The sequence below is a fragment of the Diplotaxodon limnothrissa genome, linkage group LG7, assembly GCF_057381915.1.
Source record: "Diplotaxodon limnothrissa isolate DT_005_m linkage group LG7, D_limnothrissa_male_GT1.1, whole genome shotgun sequence".
Lineage (NCBI taxonomy): Eukaryota > Metazoa > Chordata > Actinopteri > Cichliformes > Cichlidae > Diplotaxodon > Diplotaxodon limnothrissa.
Genome location: NC_140602.1, coordinates 34417231 through 34437608, shown reverse-complemented (window position 1 = coordinate 34437608; position 20378 = coordinate 34417231).

The window sequence follows — 20378 nt, the reverse complement described above, 5'->3', positions numbered from 1 at the left end:
GAATTGTTATTTTTCTAGTTTGTATTTATTTCGGATTTTCTTTAAAACATGCACGGTAAAAAGGTATACCAACACTTTTAAATAGATGGATACATCGCCACTAATATTTGGTTAAATGTACATACAAGTTGTATTTTTTTGGTAGTCATCAACATGCTTCTATGAATAATTCTGGGAGGATATTTGACCGTTCCTCTGGGCAGAATTGGTGAAGTTCGTAAATAGTTTCCTGCCATGGGCATTGTTTTTAAGCATAGTCCAAAAATGTTTAATAGGATTCAGGTGGGGGGATTGGAAAAGCCTACCCAGAAGCTTAATGTTAGCCTGTTTTACCCAAAACCAGTTTTGATGTGTGTTTGGGATCATTATCCTGTTGGAACACCCAACTGTGTCCAAGTTTCAACCATCTAGCTGCTGATGTGAGGCAAAGTTGAAGGACTTTGAGACAGTCCTCCTCCTTCACCATGCTTGGCAGTTGCTACAATGTTCTTCGGTCTCCTCTGACCATAAAAGTTCTACAGAAAGTATTTGGCTTACCCATGTGGGCAGCAGCAAATTTCAGTCGAGCTTGAAGGGGTTGATTTTTGGAGAAGGGTCTTCTTTCTTTCTTCTATCTCTCAGCCCATGGAGATTTAAAAGTCACTTCACTGTGGACAGTGACTCTAGTGTTCCAGCAGTTTCTAGTTTAATTCAGGCTTGAGCTTAAAATTCGTATTCTTAGATCTTCACTGATTTCCTTAGACCATTGGTGTAAAGTCAAGGCCCCCGGGCGTACATTTATATCCGGCCCCGAGATCAGTTTATATAGATCTATTATTATTGTTATGCATGGCCCAGCGATATGAGGCGCTAATAATATACAAACTACAGATCCCATAATGAGGCGCTGCAGCCTCCTTGCTGAACGCTGGGCTAACTGGGAACATTCCCGCGTCAATCAAGTCAAACTTCTGTTAAGCTAGCTGCTCACAATGGTGGAGAGAAAAGTTGATTCTGAAAGCAGAGCCTTTCAGCGCCAATGGGTGACTGAATATATGTTTACAGACAATGCTGGTAAACCCGTGTGTCTTATTAGTGGAGTGTATGTGGCTGTAATTAAGGAATTTAATTTAAGACGACACTACGAGACAAAACATCAGGATAAGCTGAAAAAACTAAATGCAGAGCAGAAACTACAGAAAGTAGAAGAGCTAAAGAAGAATGTGACATTTCAGCAGATGTTTTTCACCAGAGCAAAATCACAAAGTGAAGCTGTTGTGAAAGTTTTATTGTAGCAGAGGAGCCAAATCAGCCCGGTACCACTCTGAAGAGCTGCATGATGAAGCTGTGTGACGTCTTGTGTCTAGACAAAACGCAGATTTTGGAAAATGTGAGCCTGAGCAGAAATGCGATTGCTGATTGGATTTGTGAGATGGCCACTGATTTAAGAACACAGTTGTGTGAAAGAAGCAAACACTTTATTGCATACGCTCTTGCTGCGGATGAACGTATAGACATGATGGACATTGCACAGCTGGCCATCTTCATCCATGAAGTGGAAATACTGAACATTAAATCGATGCACAGGACAACGACAGGAAAAGACATTTTTTAAAACGTATGTCAAAGTGTAACCGACATGAAACTGCCCTGGGACAAACTTGTTGGACTGACAACAGATGGAGCGCCGGTGTTGTGCGGTGAAAAAAGCGGACTAGTCAGCAGGATGCGAGTAAAGATGCGGGAGAAGAACTGTACCTGTGAGTTAATAGCATATCACTGCATCATACACCAGGAAAGGCTGTGTGGTAAAGTCCTAAAAATGGAGCATGTAATAATCACCGTAACGCAAACCGTAAATTTAATCTGAGCTATAAGTTTAAATCACCGTCAATTTCAGTCTTTTATGTGGGAAATAGATTCAGAATTTGCCGACAGTCCTCATCATACAGAGATCCGTTGGCTGAGTTGGGGAAAAGTTCTCAATAGAGTTTTTGAGCTCAGCAAGGAAATCTGTCAGTTCATGGACATGACATGTATGATGCGGTGAAGGCATTTCAAGTGAAGCTGTCACAAATGCACCAGTGCAACCTGCCTCACTTTCCCTGTTGCCAAGTAATGTTGAACCAAATCAGCGTACTTTGCTGAACTGCACCTGTGCAGATTCAGATGGAGCTGCAGTGTAATGATACACTCAAAGGAAAGTACGACACTGAATGGCCCGAAGAGTTTATTAGTTCCACTCCTGAAACAATGCTCAGCTCCGTCTACATGCGGCTCCAACCTTGTGTTTGCTTTCATTTATTTTTTCTGGGGGGTTTGGCAGCATGTTCATATTTCTAACTTGCATAATTTTGACAGGATATATTTTTATGAAGAGCAAAATATTTAAAGTTAAAGTTTATTTTTTTAACTTTATTTAATCTGGAATAATATTCCTGTCTGTTTTCATTCATATGTATGTTTAAAAAACATTGTTTTAGTGTGTTCAATAAATCTTTATCTTGTTTGGCCCACGGCCTAAAGTGTGCCTTGAGTTTTGGCCCCCTGTGCAATTGAGTTTGACACCCCTGGTGGAAATACTGGTCATTCCAGTGAATGCTGTCAAACAAATCTCTTTTATACTGGCAAAGGGAAACTACCTGTTGTAGTCCACCATGGTTGCTGATGAGAAAGAAGAAAATAAGCCTTGGCCTTATCAAGTTTAAAGACATAGTAGAAAATTCAGCATCACTTACTAAAAGATTAAATTATGTATGTATATGTATATATAAAAGAAAAAACACCCAGCACGCCCCTGCGGGCGGTTTATCCTTCAAGCTCGGGTCCTCTACCAGAGGCCTGGGAGCTTGAGGGTCCTGCGCAGTATCTTAGCTGTTCCCAGGACTGCGCTCTTCTGGACAGAGATCTCCGATGTTATTCCCGGGATCTGCTGGAGCCACTCGCCTAGCTTGGGAGTCACCACACCTAGTGCTCCGATTACCACGGGGACCACCGTTACCTTCACCCTCCACATCCTCTCGAGCTCTTCTCTGAGCCCTTGGTATTTCTCCAGCTTCTCGTGTTTCTTCTTCCTGATATTGCTGTCATTCGGAACCGCTACATCGATCACTACGGCCGTCTTCTTCTGTTTGTCTACCACCACTATGTCCGGTTGGTTAGCCACCACCATTTTGTCCGTCTGTATCTGGAAGTCCCACAGGATCTTAGCTCGGTCATTCTCCACCACCCTTGGGGGCCACCCTATATATATATATCATCTCATTAAATGACATTAACGCCATAACCACGTTAACGTCAAACTTGTATACACTTGTACAAGGAACATACTTTAATGGGATTTCATGAAAAAAAGAGGTTATGAGGCTGAGCCATAGTAGCAGTGAGCTAACTAGATCAGTTAAATATAAAGATGAGCTGGCTAAATGATTGAAAGACAAAACAAAAACACCCTGTACTGTACACACCCTGTATACTGTAACTTTGGATGACAGGGAAAAGTGAATTTAGGTTAACAAATAATAATCGGCCATGCTGTGACTAACTTCTATGCCCTCTATGTAGATGCTAATGTTCTAGATTCTAAGATGTGAGCACATTCTTTGCTGTAAAGAGTGTGCTTCTTCACTACTGTACTACTGTACTACTGTACACTGTTGACATTTTGAATGGTTATTTACTGAATTTTGAGGTTGAGAACCTCCAAACATGAATGAAACTTCGTACAAAGCAATAAAAATAAATGTTTCACATCCTTCTGCAGACAAAACAAAAGAAGACGGTCTGTAGAATAGCTGTGTTCCCATCATTTGTTAAACAATGAGAAACAGTTTCTGTACACATCCTTCCTCCCACCTGCACTGTCTCCACACACCGCCCACCTCTCTGCATACCTGCCACATGTTTGCACATACACCTACGTTTGTCTTAAATCTGTCTCCCCTTCTGGTCCTTTCTTCAGAAAAAAAACTGCAACATGCAAATCACTCATTGCATGGTAACTCCCACACAGAGTTTTTAAGGAGTATTTACAAGTGTCAATATATTTGCATTTTGTTTTTCATCACCATGCTAGCTGCAGTGCCTCCACAACTCCCCCAACAGGAAGTGGTGGTGCAAACTGCCCTTATTTACAATGGTGGTCGACTGATTGAAAATTTTATGAGCAGCCATTAAACACATGGTCGAACAATTGAAGGAACTGTGAGTTTAGACATGGCTCAAGAGTTCTCACAAGTGTTCATTGTGTAAGCCTTGGCAATACCAGGACCCTGCAGCTGAAGCAGTTCAATAGGGCTTTATCATCATTCATTTTCCGGTCTTCTGTAAAAACTATTATTCTATTACGTAATGCAAAATGAAGGAAACTACACATCTACTGTATACCAAGAGATAATGTGAGGAATGAAAAAACTCATGGATTAAAGCTCTGCTCACACTGACTTTCCAACATATTTTTGTATTGTACAGAGTGGGCTGTATTTCAAATTGGACTGTACGTTATTGTCACTTGACTCACTTGTTTCAGATCAGGCTTCAGATTCATGTGTGGGGGGAAAGCTCCAGAGGGAACTGTCCCAAAACTGCAGATTCAGAATTAAGCAACTTCTGTCACATTTCCATTTTGATTTTCAGTTCAGATCAATGGAGACTGTTACCATATTTTTCGCAACATAAGGCACACCGGATTATAAGGCGCATTAAGCGAAACAAAATCAGATCAAACTTTACTCAACTCATTCTTCTTGCTTCCTCCACTTCCGTAACATTGATTCATTAATGTTGAATTCTCTCGCAGCTGTTCCATTCCCGTGTAGTTGCAGTATATTAATGACTAACCTCGTATTGTGGATGGATTATCTCAGTTGTTCCCCTGACTGAAGTTTGGTTCTTTTAAATGCAATTTTCTTTTTGTTGGCTCTTTGAGACCCTTCTGGTGTCTCATCTTTGGCTTTTTCTCTCTTTTTAAAGGAGTTCTCCGGTGACATTTGTTTTGGGGTCATTTTTGCATGGGTTCACTTACAGACTTACTGATGCATGGGGAAAAACTGCAGAAGTGAGGTGTGGGCAGAAGTGGCATTTTTTGAAAAATAAAATACTTTTTCAACGACATGTATTCTTCGTATGCAGCTCAGTACGGAATTAAGGAAGTCCAGTCCTCTGCCCATCGGTTGGGCACCTATGCTCTACAGTCTCTCTTCTGATTCTGATTCTCCAACTTTGAAACTCGAATGCAACATTTGAGCCCCTTCCTCTTTGCTGCTCGCATAAAGAATGCCTTGAAGTCACTGATAAGTTTAGACTTAAAGTTTTTTGAAGTGATACTTCAGGGCTTTGGACATCACGCACATCACTGATGATTGCCCGCAATTTCAGTTTATTTAGTATAATATACAAAACCTGTGTGTTTTGTTTTTTCTTTATTTCTTTCTTTGGCTGCCAAAGGTTACACCTTTGGATGATCTGTGACTTCTACATCATCAAAAACTAAGCGACCAAACTTGACACTCAGGTAGCCCCGATAGTGTAGAAAGCGTTAAGCATTTAACCAAGCGGCCACATTAAAAAAATTGGGACTGCTGTGAAAGGTAATTAGCTTATAAATGCTAATTATTTTAATATTGAGCAGATCTGAGTTCAGCTTATTGGTGTGACACATTTTTAGTGTTTTGAATCTAAACAAACACCCTTTAAAAGCACTGTATCATTTCAATTTCATGACAGTTACATCTCATAACACCTCACCTTTATATTTGCAAAACTGGAATTATACATGCCTAGCAACCACCTACCGACGGACTACAATGGCTCACTTTTAACATTTAAACATCTACCACCACCAATCCCCCATCACCATTTTTTACTGCTTTTTCAGTTCAATTAAGTATCAACTTGGCAGGGTAAAAAAATTGTATGTGCTAGTTTACTACACAAGCACTTAACAATATTACACTTGAATGTTATAAGTCAAAATCCCCAAAACATTTTTCCCACCACTTGCAGATCGTGGAAAGGAGGCTGGACAAGGTTCAACGGCCACCAATGAAACCCAATAGATGCTGAAAGTAATAAAAAAATTGATTATTATTTAGAACGCACAATTGTTGTTTTAATTTGAATAAAAGTCTTTTAACGATTTAATAAACTGTTGAACTTCAAGACTAATGTGTAATTGGCTCTGTTGTTCTCATTCTAACAACCATAATATAAAAAGTGTTATCTGTTAGTAATTTTGATTCAGTTCGATTAATTCATATCAAAGAACAGATGTTTTCACAGTTGTTTAACAGTTACCTTTGTGTTTAACACGGGGGACTCTAACTAACAACATAGCACCACAATAGATAACGTCTGCATATTTGGAATTTCCCAGAGAGGCAAAAGTAGGCACGCTATCTGACTTTCCCATCAAGGCACCACCACATCAGTCTGAGCTTTCCCCCAGTGACAGGGGAAACAAAATAAAAGTGAGAGTTTTGTGGGTACTCACCCTGTAAGGTTCATACTGGCAGATATCATTGCAGAGTGGTAGGATCATTCAAGTGGTTGCAAATTCATGCAGTGCATCTGCTCTGAGACCCTGTTTTTGAAGTAGAGGAGCTAAAGAGTCAAGGCTTGATATTGTCCCACAAAGGCAAAAAACAGAAACCAATCTGTTATCGGCATAAGAACAAACGTCGTCAAACTACTGAGATTTTGAGATGTTTAAGAATAGATATTTGGGATACACTATGCCCTTAGTTTGGGATCTTTTAATTGCTCAAACATTTTTGAAACTGCACCTGCGGTTGCACTACTGTATGGGCGTGGATACTTTTCTGTTAAACCATGCAGCAAGAGAAAGTTTTTAACCCACCAGATCACTTGTCTGATTTACAGATCCAAACATAAATCTCCCTTTTAGCTTCACTGTCGTTTCATTTGTGTGCACAACCATGTGCAAAATGCCAGAAGGGGATTAGCCTAAATAGTTTTTCCTCGGGTCACCTTTAAAAAAGGACATATTTAGTTTCAACCTGTTTATTTAAATAGTACATGTTGTGTGCTTGGTTTCTTCAGCTTGGTATTAGAGCAGATATTCATTTTCTTTTGCCAAAACACCCCCCATTATTTTCAAATCAGCACCAGGCTCTGCAAATGCTACAGGAAGATGAACTGCGGTGGAGCTCTTGTTCTGTTTTCAGTCTGATTACCCCCTGTGCACTAAAGAAGACGAGCCAAATATGCCCTTCCTGTCAAATGCACATTTAAAGCAACAGTCATCATATCCAGAAGTCCAGCAGAATCATCATATTATTTTAAAATTGTTTGTGGGGACTTTTGGGAAACATGGTTAGAGAGTATTCATTTTTAATAATCTGAATAGACTGGGCTGTTAAATTGCTATGAAACAAAGCTACATTTAAAATTTTCCATTGTGAGCTCTGAAGCCCCACAAAGCAATGATTTGACTCACTGACAGGTCTTTCGATGTGTAAGGGCAGTTTATGTAATTATAGAAATTTCTGGTACATTAACTAGGCTACCTGTCTTTATATTAAGTTACATTTTATACAGATAGTTAAAGAGATCACAGGATAAATGGGAAATGTCCATGCCAACACTTATGATACAATCATTGTTACTGCAGTTTGAATTTAAACAAATAAATAGAATAAAATAATAAACTTATGTATGAAAAATATGTTTGCCTGGAGTAAGCAGATCAAAGTTTTAGTTACATTAAAATACACCGCTGGTTGCCATGGAGCTCTAACATTTAAACATTCACCAAAACTGTGTCACAGAGAGGAAGGAAAGAGAAGAGTCATAGCACAGCTGCACGGGGTCAGCCAGCTGTTGCTGGTTCGTGTAATATTTATGAACAGAGTAAAGCATTACACTGATAAAACATTACCACACAGATCATATCACCATCAAAGGTGCCTGAACTCCCAACACAACAACCACACCCATGACTGGAGGTCACCACCAGCCACAGAACTAGAAAGAGTGTGTGGGCAGGGGATTCTGGGTATTTCAGAAGTGTGGGTTTAGGCTCAGGGTTGGGCCATGTAATCATATATAAGGAAAAATGTAAAAAATAAAATAAAATAATGCAATTTAATTTGAAGTTTTAAGATGATGTTATTTTCTCACCCTTTTTAATCCTGAACCTGTCCTTCATCATAATTTCCAAGGAAGTAACTTGCATGAAACTGTGGCTCTCAGCAGACAGACATAAAGCTGTTAACGAGAACCGACCTGAACAAGATCAAAATGAATCTATGAAAACACAAAAACAGAAATATTTCATTTTAGGCTCATGTGATGATTACAGCTGATTAAAGGTTTGGCTGGGCTGCAGAAGATTTACTAATAACTAATAACTAAAGGCACGGTGGTTTGCAAGCAGAGGGAGTGGACACTCAGTGCATCATAACTAAGGGTAGCTGACTCAGGCTTAATATGCTTTATCAAAAAGGAAAGCTTTAAAATGAATTACTTTGTCACTGTGCTGTAAGTGATAAAGTCACACCATCTGCTTCAAACAGGCTTAGCGTTAGTAAAGTGACATAAAGACAACTTTAATGTCTCTAAACACGGAACAAATGACAGGCCCATTAATCACTGTTGACAAAATCAATGCGTCACAGTACCAAACAAGCACACTCATATATAGAACTGCTCATTCAATAATTGTTTCCAGTGTTCCAGCTTAGATATATCGCACACACGTATTACTTTATGAGTGCATAGTTTCACATATAGCTGAACAAAATCAATCCTTTAAAAAACACACACACAAACTTCAATTTTCAATTTTCAAGTTTCACTTCATAAGGATAATATGTTCTATACGAAGACTTTGGTTCAGGGATTTGAATCTCTACAAGAACCTAATCCCAGTAATTGAATTCCTTGGAATTAATATTCTGCTTGTCTTTTATATTTATACTTGTGCTACAACCAGCTGATTTCAGTTTGTGTGCCAGAGGAGGAAATAGTGGTGCAGTCTACAGTGATTAGAATTTTAACAGGAACCAGGAAGAGAGAGCAAATCACTCCAATTCTCAGCTCCCTGCATACGATTGAAATATAAATATAGTGAAATATAGATTGGATTTAAAGTATTTTTGATTGTTTATTAATCAATAAACGTCTGACTATAAATTATTTGTATGAAATGGTGAAATATCTGTGATGTTGAGTAGATACAAGCCCAGTATGTCTCTAAAGTCTGCAAGATCTGGTCATCCACTGTAGCAGTGCACAGACCTGAAACTAAACAGGGTGAAAAGGCATTTAGCCGCTGTGCTACCCATAGATGGAACCAACAACCCACTGAGGCCAGATCATCTCCAACACTACCTATTTATAAAAGAAGCCAAAACAGCTTTTTTCATGATTGTATTTAAGCACTGGTTTATTGTTGTTGTTTCTGGTATTATTTCTAGCAGGTTTTCTTCTTTTACTCTTATCTTTTTGATTTTAGATTTTACTTGTAATGTGCTATATGAATAAGCCTGCCTTGCTTTGCCTATAATAATACTGTAGTGAGAGTCATGTTTGCAGAGAACATCAGTAGCACAGCTGGTCATAGTTGTTCTCATTTAGCAGTTTGAGCAAATGAATCTAAAGACTGAAAAGGCTTACAAAATAATGGGAGTGTCCTCCTGCAGTGTGTCTGTGACCTCTTCTCGAAATCGGCTGTTCAGAGCAGAGTAAGGACAGCAGTGGACGAAAGTAGCAGGTGTACGTCAGAAGGAAAATATGTCTTCTTTCTCGTCAGTGCCCCTTTAGCTGGTCATGATATCTTATACTAACAACCTGTCCAAAAGGTCTGTGATTCATGTGTGGTGACCGAAAGTGGGATATTTTTATTTGTTTATATGTTGCTTAGCCCCCACGACCCTGAAAAGCATAAGCTGAAGTGAATGGATGGATGGATGGATAGATGTTGCTTAGCACTGATTAGTAGTTTTCTTTATTAGTGTGCTGGACATATACAGTCTATAGATCCTATACATGCTAAGTGCTAACTAAGCTAGCTAGAGTTTCCTCTCCAATCTGTTGTCCAAATATAGTCACCTTTGCTGCTAAAAAAAAAACAAAATAGCACGGCGTAATGATCAATTGACTTCAAAAGGCCACACACTACTGAATGATGTCACATTGGCCTATGAATCATCTATTTTACATGTTGTCCAGAGGCTGTGTAGCAGATTTATAATAGCAGGGTAAGAATAATTACACAGCTTCAACATGATCCTAACATGATCCTAAGATATGATATATGATAAACACTCTGTGGATTTTAGGCTCCTGAAAACTCCAAATGGAATTTTTTAGTTAGCACACTGAAAGCTATATGCACAGCAGCAGGCTGCAGGTTGGTGTTTGTTTGTGACATAATTAGTGACCAGAGGAAGGAGTGGTCCATCTGCGCTGTAAAGGGGAAGTTAGTTGTGTAGTTCATGCAGCAGTCATACAACCAATGAAAGTTGATACACGAGTATGTCTACACTAGTGTAAGGACGTAGTTAGCTGTTTGTAAAGATTCAAACAACTCAAACCTTTAAGTCCAAAGAAGAGTTAATCATGGTCACACCATAATCGTGGAAAGGAGCAGGGTTCAGTAGTTTCTGCTGGTAAGTATACCCGCTCTGGTTGTTTTTTTAATGCTGGCCTTGTATGTCTGCTTGTCTGTGTTGAATGAGTGCTGCATCTTGTGGTTTAAGGGAGGGTGTTATGACACTTTGTACAGCAGCTTTAAAAAAGGCAGGCCAGGAAGTGAACTGGGCTGAAGTGGAGCTCTGCAAGGCTCAAACCACACTGATGACACAGAGACAGACGAAGGAGCTACACAGCTGACGCGGCAATCCATGGGTAAGTTTCATGAAATATTTCAACAGTTTATCCAAAATGTGTGCAGTATGGGATGTTTTGGCTATTCAAGGTATATGCTAAGGGAAGGCTGCGAGGCTATCAGATCTCTTGAATCAGAATGAGATAGCATCCCACATGCAAGTGCTCAGATAGCTTTCACTAGTTTGTGAGTTCTTATATGTGTTTGTAATTTGGTTTTGAAGGATTCAATCACCGAACCAGAGAGAAAAGATCTATACACATAAAGCATGCAGTGAACTGTGAGGCTTCACATGAGGCTTACAGAGAATTTCTACCTTGGCATGTCTTTTAAATTGTTGGACAATTTTCTGTTGCTCAGATTAACAATTTAATGACTAATGACTGAAATTTTTGTTTCAAGGTTGGTCTCAGTGCCGATAGCCTCCATATAACCCAGACAATCCTGGTACTATACACTTACACAGAGAGAGGAGATATTTTTGACCACCATATTTGACCAGCGGCAGAAAAAATCATATTAGTCAATCCTTCCAAACACCTGACACCACTTCATAAGCAGGAATTCATCACTGATAACCTATAGCAGTGGAATAACTAAGTCTGACTTTGACAAGGTCACAGGAATTTAGGCCTTACTAGGTACTATTTTTAGGTTTGTATTCAGCCGCTGTTTCCTTTCTGTTTCACCTGTGCTTTGGTTAGGGCTAGGCACCAAAGTCCCACCCCACGTTAAGGTCCTGATGTCATAGTGTGTTGGTAGTCCAAAGGAAGTACCACAGACAGGATAAAAGATGGACGTAGCTACTGTGACATGACCCATTGAGGTCTGAGGTCCAGTTTTTGACAGCTTCCATTGTGGCTATCTTGGTGTTTTGCCGGTGATATGACCAGTGAGGGGCGGATCAGAAGTTGAAATTGCATGCTCATTGGCTAACAGCTTGTCAATCATTAGTCATTAGACAGCATACTCTGAATATTCCTTCTTTTGTAAAAGTTATCATTTATAAAATAAACAGTATATTTTACTTGTTATGTAGGTAGATACTTTCATCTCCCCTCCTGTATTTTCTAAGGGCTCACTGTATTTTCTTTGGTGCAACCCTCCTTTTTATCCAGCCTTGGAAGTAGCGCTAGGAGTACACTGCCTTTTGACCCCTTGAAACTGTGTTTGCCTCTTGTGTGGCACTTCTTGTGCCTTAAACTGTGGATCTTTGGTGTGTTAGGCAAATGTGTTAACTACTACAACTGAGGCTAAAAACGGAAAGTGCTTCCAGAGGTCAAACCTAAGGGTCGATTTGCATTGACTTCTATAGGGACAAAGTCTTTTTGCAACCACGCGTGTGGCTGCAAAAGCTGGTGATTAAAAAGAATGGCACTTCCACAATGGCTTCATTTCAAAGCTACATTAATCTTTTATACTGTCTGTCGATGCTGTTAAGAGCTTTGTTGTTGTCTGCTGTCACTAGGTGCCAGTATCAAAAATATATGGAACAGCTGTTTTTTATGGGCTACACATGTTCATATTTGGGCTAAGGTTTGTCTTTTAGCAAAGCCTCTGACACAAAGAAGTTAAAATATTCAAAGAAATTCTTATAGTGAAGTGAAACTGAGTGTTCAAAAAAGCCGAAATTCCACTGTATCTACTGTTTGTGATTCATTTTTAGCTCATCCAGCCATAGACATTATGAGCTCAGTCCCTGGCAATGCGTCTGTTGTCTGTCCATCCACAAGGTTGCAAAATGTAACCAGTGTTTCCTCCTAAAACATTGGTCAGAAATTAATTAAACTTAAGTCCTTTTCCATTGGTACCTACTCAGCTTTGTTCAACGCGACAGGAGGCGGTACAACTCCCCTCGACTTGTTTTCTGTTACAGTTGAGGGCCACCTAATGCGCATGAGGTCGTTACAGCAATGCGGCCTAGCGTCTCATGACGTAATTAGTATGCAGCATGAATGGCACAACAAAGGTGGACGGCGAGGTAACGATTATACCTTCTTCTTGGTCTGTGGCTTATTGCCAGACTCAGGGATCACTGACTTGTTTTTTGTTGCCATTTCCCTCATTGCTGCGTTTCAAAAATGGTGATTTTGATTTTCGGGAAGGAGATGCACTGATGACTCATCAAGTGATGCCACTGACCAGCCAATCATGGCATGCAGTCTGTTGATGCCTTGGATCGCTTGGATCCCTGGCAGAGTAGGCACTAAAAAAGTACTTGGTACCAGATACTATGACCTAACAGAAAACCACAGAGATGATGAGCCGATCCGAATAGGTACTAATGGAAAATGGGATTTACACTCGGTGATAACCTAATAAAGCTTCACCCAACTTCCATTCAAGGTCAAGATCACGTTTGTTGCTTAGCCTATCTTTGATGGGGGAGTTTTTTTGTTTTTTGTTTTGTATTTCTTCCTCTAAATGTCAAACTCTACTGTTGTTCCCTTTCCTCTTCAAGATAACTTTTCAATGAGTCAGTGTTTTAACCCTAACCCTAACTGCTGCTTGGTCTTTTTGGCTCTATGTATCTCTGAATAGAGCTACATAAATAAACATCAACGCAACACCAGAAATTCAAGGTAAATGCATGCATGTATTCTCACTATACTTAAATTTAGTCTATAGGTCAAAATTGTGAAGGTGGTGAGTTTCTATACACATACAAGCATGCAGCAAAGTGTGAGGCTTCACATCTTGCAGAGAATTTCTACCGTGGTATGTCTTTTAAATTGTACAATTTTCTGTTGCCCAAATTAACAATTCACTGACTAATGACTGAAGTTTTTGTTTCAAGGTTGGTTTCATATGTCTGTAGGTCATAATTGTGAAGGTGGGATGTCTCTATTTATCCCATAAACAAGGCCACTTTTGGAGCTTAGATCAGTTACAAAGTATCTGGTTCTTTGACAACAGTTGAAGATCTGAAATTTTCAAGGCAGAAGTTACATTAAAAAAAATAATTATGAATTATATTTTGTGTATTGTGTTGTTTAACTTGGAGCAGTCATAGTTAACAAATAGAGGAACAAGATATTTTAAGATTTGTGCCTCAGACTGTTGACTACGCTGTTCTAATAGCCCCCAAGAGCCATGATTCTTATAGTATTTAGAGATCAAAAGTCCAGAAATACTTGTAGTATAAAGACTTTTTAATGTATTCATACCAACTGTATGAAAGATAGCTAGTTAGCTCAACAACTGCTTTATATTTTTCATTTATAGGTGCTATGATAAAGACATTCCTTTCTGTAGCCTTGCCAAAGACATAATTTCTTATTAACACAAGCAACATAGAGGCTCGATTAGTTCCATAGTTCCACAGAGGCACATTGATACACTTTCTGTAATAATTGAACTCGTGTGGCTCTGAACAGTGCTAAATCTTGAATGACATACAGTTCAATAACAGCCCTGAAACACTTCCTTTTTTGGTGCTAACATACTATATTGTATTGTCATATTGCTCATGATTACGTCTCGGCATTTAGCCTCAAAAATCACTAACCTAGCAGCTAACTTTAGCCTCCAGTAGAGTATTTTAACATGCTGCCATGCATTTCATTTCATTTATTTATTTATTTCACACTTGGTACAACAGATCAAACAAACCAACTACACTTTCTATCAATAAAGCACTACAACCATATGTGAAAAGGAGCAGGAAGAAGAAAATATTCTTATTACATGCATGCACTGCATGTAAAAGCAATCCATCTTCTTCGGTCCGAACAGACTGTTTCCGTGCTTTCCACCAAAACCTGTTCAAACTGATAATAAATACAAATGTTGGTGAAGTTTTACTTGTTCTAACTTAAAATACAGGAACATGCACGTAGCCGTGTGAAGTAATTTGACACAGACTCTTGATTTAACTTTGTGCAGCCTTTATGCAGCCTGTACCAAAAATAAAAACACTACGTGCTAATGTGTAGCATCTGCTTACACAAATTACAGTAAGACAGAAGTGCTTTAGCCCAGAATCATATTATTAATATTCTGTAGCCATTTCCCTTACAGAACAGAAAACATCCTCATAAGCGTTTCTGCAATGACTCATATTTCCCAGTCCTACTGAGATGTAACTAAAGCTGCATGTTTGATCCATCATTTACTCTCCTGTTAATATTAAGTCAGTTTACTGTTTACTCCCATGTCTGTTTGAAGCCATGCTAACTGTGCGGGTGGTAGTGCCACAGTGGGGTTAAAGCAAAGCGTGGTTCAGTTTTTAAGTCTTTTCTGAGTTTTTATAGAATAGTCTGGGTTAGAAAATGTTATAAAATGTCTTTACGCTTTGAATGACAGTGTTTAAAGTGCTGCTTTATGTGGAGTCATGTAAAACCACAGTCTAGCCATATGTGACTTAAAATAATAGAATATTTTCTTAAGATTCTTTCTAACAAGAATGTTTCTATCGATTAATTTGTTTATTGCTACAGTTAATCTGCTGCATAACCTTCAAAAAGGATCAGATTTTTGTCCATCTTTTTTGCTCTTCAGGGCTGTTTCTGCAGCAGTGGTATTCTGGCACTGAACATACATATTTCATCATAGGTTTTGCAGACCAAGTCAGTCAGTCTGTCACCTTTAGCTCCTCCTTCTGTGTTTAACTGGATCTACTGGGTCATAAACTGTAGTTACAAGATATGAATGAGAGGGAGTTTGAGCTTTAGCAGCAGAGCTTTGTAAATGTGTGATATCTGTGATAAAGGGTAATGCACTATGGTACACGTAGTTTAACCACCGCTGTTGTCTCTATAGTCAAACTCAAGCGACAGTGCAGTACGTTTACAGTCAGAAGATGTTTTTCATTATATGTCCATCATTATCTACAATGCAACACTACATCCATTTTCCACTGAGTTTTTTAACATGACATAGTTCAGTCTATTTCTCTTAAAAAAAATGTATTTATTCTTTTTTTCACAGGGGTTGGCGCATTAGCGTGGCTAATATAATTGTTGAATGTAAATATATGTATATTTTAAACATTATAGACTTTGATTTTATTGTAATTTTCCAATTATTATTCGGTGTATTGGAATTTAGCACAGTGACCCATGACTTACAGCTCTAGGATCCCTGAGTCACACTTAAGGCCCCAAAGTGATGATGGAAATAGCTCAAGTTCCAGAAATCTTGAAAACCATATTTGTAAACCATAGATCATGTTGGAATATCTGTCATAGATGAGGAAACATACAGTGGGGCAAAAAAGTATTTAGTCAGCCACCGATTGTGCAAGTTCCCCCACCTAAAATGATGACAGAGGTCAGTAATTTGCACCAGAGGTACACTTCAACTGTGAGAGACAGAATGTGAAAAAAAAATCCATGAATCCACATGGTAGGATTTGTAAAGAATTTATTGGTAAATCAGGGTGGAAAATAAGTATTTGGTCAATAACAAAAATACAACTCAATACTTTGTAACATAACCTTTGTTGGCAATAACAGAGGTCAAACGTTTACTATAGGTCTTTACCAGGTTTGCACACACAGTAGCTGGTATTTTGGCCCATTCCTCCATGCAGATCTTCTCGAGAGCAGTGATGTTTTGGGGCTGTCGCCGAGCAACACGGACTTTCAACTCCCGCCACAGATTTTCTATGGGGTTGAGGTCTGGAGACTGGCTAGGCCACTCCAGGACTTTCAAATGCTTCTTACGGAGCCACTCCTTTGTTGCCCGGGCGGTGTGTTTTGGATCATTGTCATGTTGGAAGACCCAGCCTCATTTCATCTTCAAAGTTCTCACTGATGGAAGGAGGTTTTGGCTCAAAATCTCACGATACATGGCCCCATTCATTCTGTCCTTAACACGGATCAGTCGTCCTGTCCCCTTGGCAGAAAAACAGCCCCATAGCATGATGTTTCCACCCCCATGCTTCACAGTAGGTATGGTGTTCTTGGGATGCAACTCAGTATTCTTCTTCCTCCAAACACGACGAGTTGAGTTTATACCAAAAAGTTCTACTTTGGTTTCATCTGACCACATGACATTCTCCCAATCCTCTGCTGTATCATCCATGTGCTCTCTGGCAAACTTCAGACGGGCCTGGACATGCACTGGCTTCAGCAGCGGAACACGTCTGGCACTGCGGGATTTGATTCCCTGCCGTTGTAGTGTGTTACTGATGGTGACCTTTGTTACTTTGGTCCCAGCTCTCTGCAGGTCATTCACCAGGTCCCCCCGTGTGGTTCTGGGATCTTTGCTCACCGTTCTCATGATCATTTTGACCCCACGGGATGAGATCTTGCGTGGAGCCCCAGATCGAGGGAGATTATCAGTGGTCTTGTATGTCTTCCATTTTCTGATGATTGCTCCCACAGTTGATTTTTTCACACCAAGCTGCTTGCCTATTGTAGATTCACTCTTCCCAGTCTGGTGCAGGTCTACAATACTTTTCCTGGTGTCCTTCGAAAGCTCTTTGGTCTTGGCCATGACGGAGTTTGGAGTCTGACTGTTTGAGGCTGTGGACAGGTGTCTTTTATACAGATGATGAGTTCAAACAGGTGCCATTCATACAGGTAACGAGTGGGGGACAGAAAAGCTTCTTACAGAAGACGTTACAGGTCTGTGAGAGCCAGAGATTTTCCTTGTTTGAGGTGACCAAATACTTATTTTCCACCCTGATTTACGAATAAATTCTTTACAAATCCTACCATGTGAATTCATGGATTTTTTTTTCACATTCTGTCTCTCACAGTTGAAGTGTACCTCTGGTGCAAATTACTGACCTCTGTCATCATTTTAAGTGGGGGAACTTGCACAATCGGTGGCTGACTAAATACTTTTTTGCCCCACTGTATATGTATGGTAAACACCAATAGAGACATTGAAAAAAAATGATAGCGTGGCCACACTTGTCCAGTTGCGAAACCACTTGGTCGCTTGACAGTTAACATATTATTTAAGAATATAACAGATATATTTTCTTTTAGCTTTCCCTTTACAGTTAAATTTACACAGCACAGTAAATGGGCTTACATATCCTTTCCATATATACTAGATAAGGCAGAATAAGGTTAGGAATAGGTAACTGGCTAACCAGGTTAGCAGAGGATTCCTTTTTTGTAGTTTTGGCTGAGAAGTGTCGTGCAGCGCCAGCATGACAAGAACTGGTTCTAATCACCTTTCTGAACCACTGGTGACATCATCAGTACTTTACACTGGTATCAAGTATAGGTCACTAGTCATTGTCTGACTCAGATACAGTAAAAGCAGCAGCCATCCTCAAGTTTCATTGGTTGTTTTCCTTTGTGAGTTTTGCTTTGACCCATTTCAGTTGTGTTTTTTGCTGTCAAGCAAAGCCCTCGTGGTTTCAGACTCAGTGCAACAGGGACCAGCAGTCCCCACTTGCACGAATATAAAATGTCACCACATGCCTTTCACAGTGAGCAACAGTACTGCTACAGCCTTGCAAGTCATTCTGTTTGGCTCATACCGTACAGTGAGTTTGGTCAGCTGTTACATGCTGCTGCAGGTTGTGTGGTTAACCTGCATGCTTGGTACATCAGTGAAGGTCTGAAACTAATGCAGCAAAAAAATCCTGTCACTTTTTCAATCTTCATTTTTATTTATTGCTCGTATTCTAGTTAAACCAGTATCTTCCTATAAAGGTGTGCATAGGGCTTTTAAAGGCACTGGTCATAAATTGCTTATAGCAAATTTAATGCCTAAATTTAATGCTTAGCTAACTTCCTGGAAAAGGGAAACAACTGGCAGGTCAGCGCTCGATATTTTGACTTGACTTTTATTTAAATAAAGTGGAAGAACTGGTGATGAGGCATTTTGAGCATGCTGGTATGCACCACATCAGAGTATTTCTTCTGAATGTTCTTCCTCAGATGCTTTGGGGCACTACATCAGTAGTCCGTGTTTCACAGTGTTCCCCCTTTTAGGGTAAAAAACAAATCCCCTGGCATGCAGCCTTCTAACTGTGGCCTCTTTAACTGAAAACTCCTGAAATCTGCACCCTTAATGTATAAAACGTTGGTGTCAGTATAAAACATGAATTGTGGTCTGTGGCAAAATCACAGCACGGTCAGCATAAGTGGTATGAAAAGAACTTTTAGGAAGAGATCTGAAAATAGCAGCTGCACTTAACCAGAGGTACAAACTAAATTAGCTGAGGCTTTATTGACATATGAGGAAGGAACAGAATAAGGAACACTTACATCATACATCAGATCTTGCTGATCCTCTTTGAGTTGAAAATCTTTATTGATATACACTGTGTATTTTTTTTCTAGACAAACATGGTAACAAGGTTGGAAACCAACATCAGCAGATATTCGATTTTCACTGCTTGAGATACATTGCCAGAAGAAAAAAAAAGGAACAATAACAAAAAATTTCAGATGTTATTTGTGATATTGACATGGAAATGTTAATATCACGTGATACAAGAGTGCTCAGCCATTGAAACCCAGACCATAAAGGTCCCAGTGCACAGTTTTTGTGCTGATTTTAATCTCAGGGAGGCTTAAAGCTCAAAGCAGTTACTGGGTCAGCAGAGCGTTGGTGACATTTACACATTTAAGAGGCCCTGCTCTGTAATTTTACATGGCCTGTCACTAATGTTTGTATAGGCCGACTGAATGGCTAGATGCTGGATTGCTGTGGCAATGAGACTGAAAACACCTGAATTCAAAGATTAAGAGGTTTGGTGTACATACTTTCATATTCAGTGTAATTCGTCCTTTTGTTTCAAGTTTAATATTTTGTTTTTCACTATAAAGCAACAGCACTGTCACTGCAATTTGTCCACTCTGTTCATTGAGGAGGAGAGCTATGCAGATTACACAAATACAAGGAAATACATGTTTTTACACCTGAAATGGCACTTTCAGCATTAAGTAGCACCTTAAGTGTCCATTTCACAGAAGGCCTTTTCTAACGTTACGTTCAAAGAAGTGGTGCAGACATCACACCTCAAAGCTGCCAACCAGCACACGACTGTACAGTACAGTCCCCTTGGTTAAACTTCAGCAGCAACATGAAAGCTGTTTTGTACCAAATATGTTCACACTTTAGATGATCTGGGTATACATAAACAATTTCTTGCTCATTTATACCCCCGCATGTACTAACAACTGTCTCTGGATTAGACTTACAGTGAAAAAGGAAGTTCTGAAGCATATATATATATATATAAAATATAAAAACATGCAAATTGTTTTACTAGCTGTGATCCAACTTGTGTGAAAAGGAGTGGTTTTTTTTGTTTTTTTTCTGTCAGCAGATGGCCTCATCATCTGTGTGCATAAACAGTTGATCATCTGAGACTTCAGACTAACTGATATGATGACCGCATAACCTTAGCCGCCCCTTTTTGGGGTGGGAACTTGACAATAGTACAGACATTACACAAGGAGTGGCATTATTTTTAGCTTCCTCTTTTTAGGGTGTATGACAGCTTTGATAGCAAACCTATTTCAGTGTCTGGTAGAGGAATAGATTAAGATCATATTTTATAGCATCCTCATAAAAAAAGACAAAAATTCCCCAACATAGTGTGACCTCTTCTTTAACTCGTTGATTTACAGTC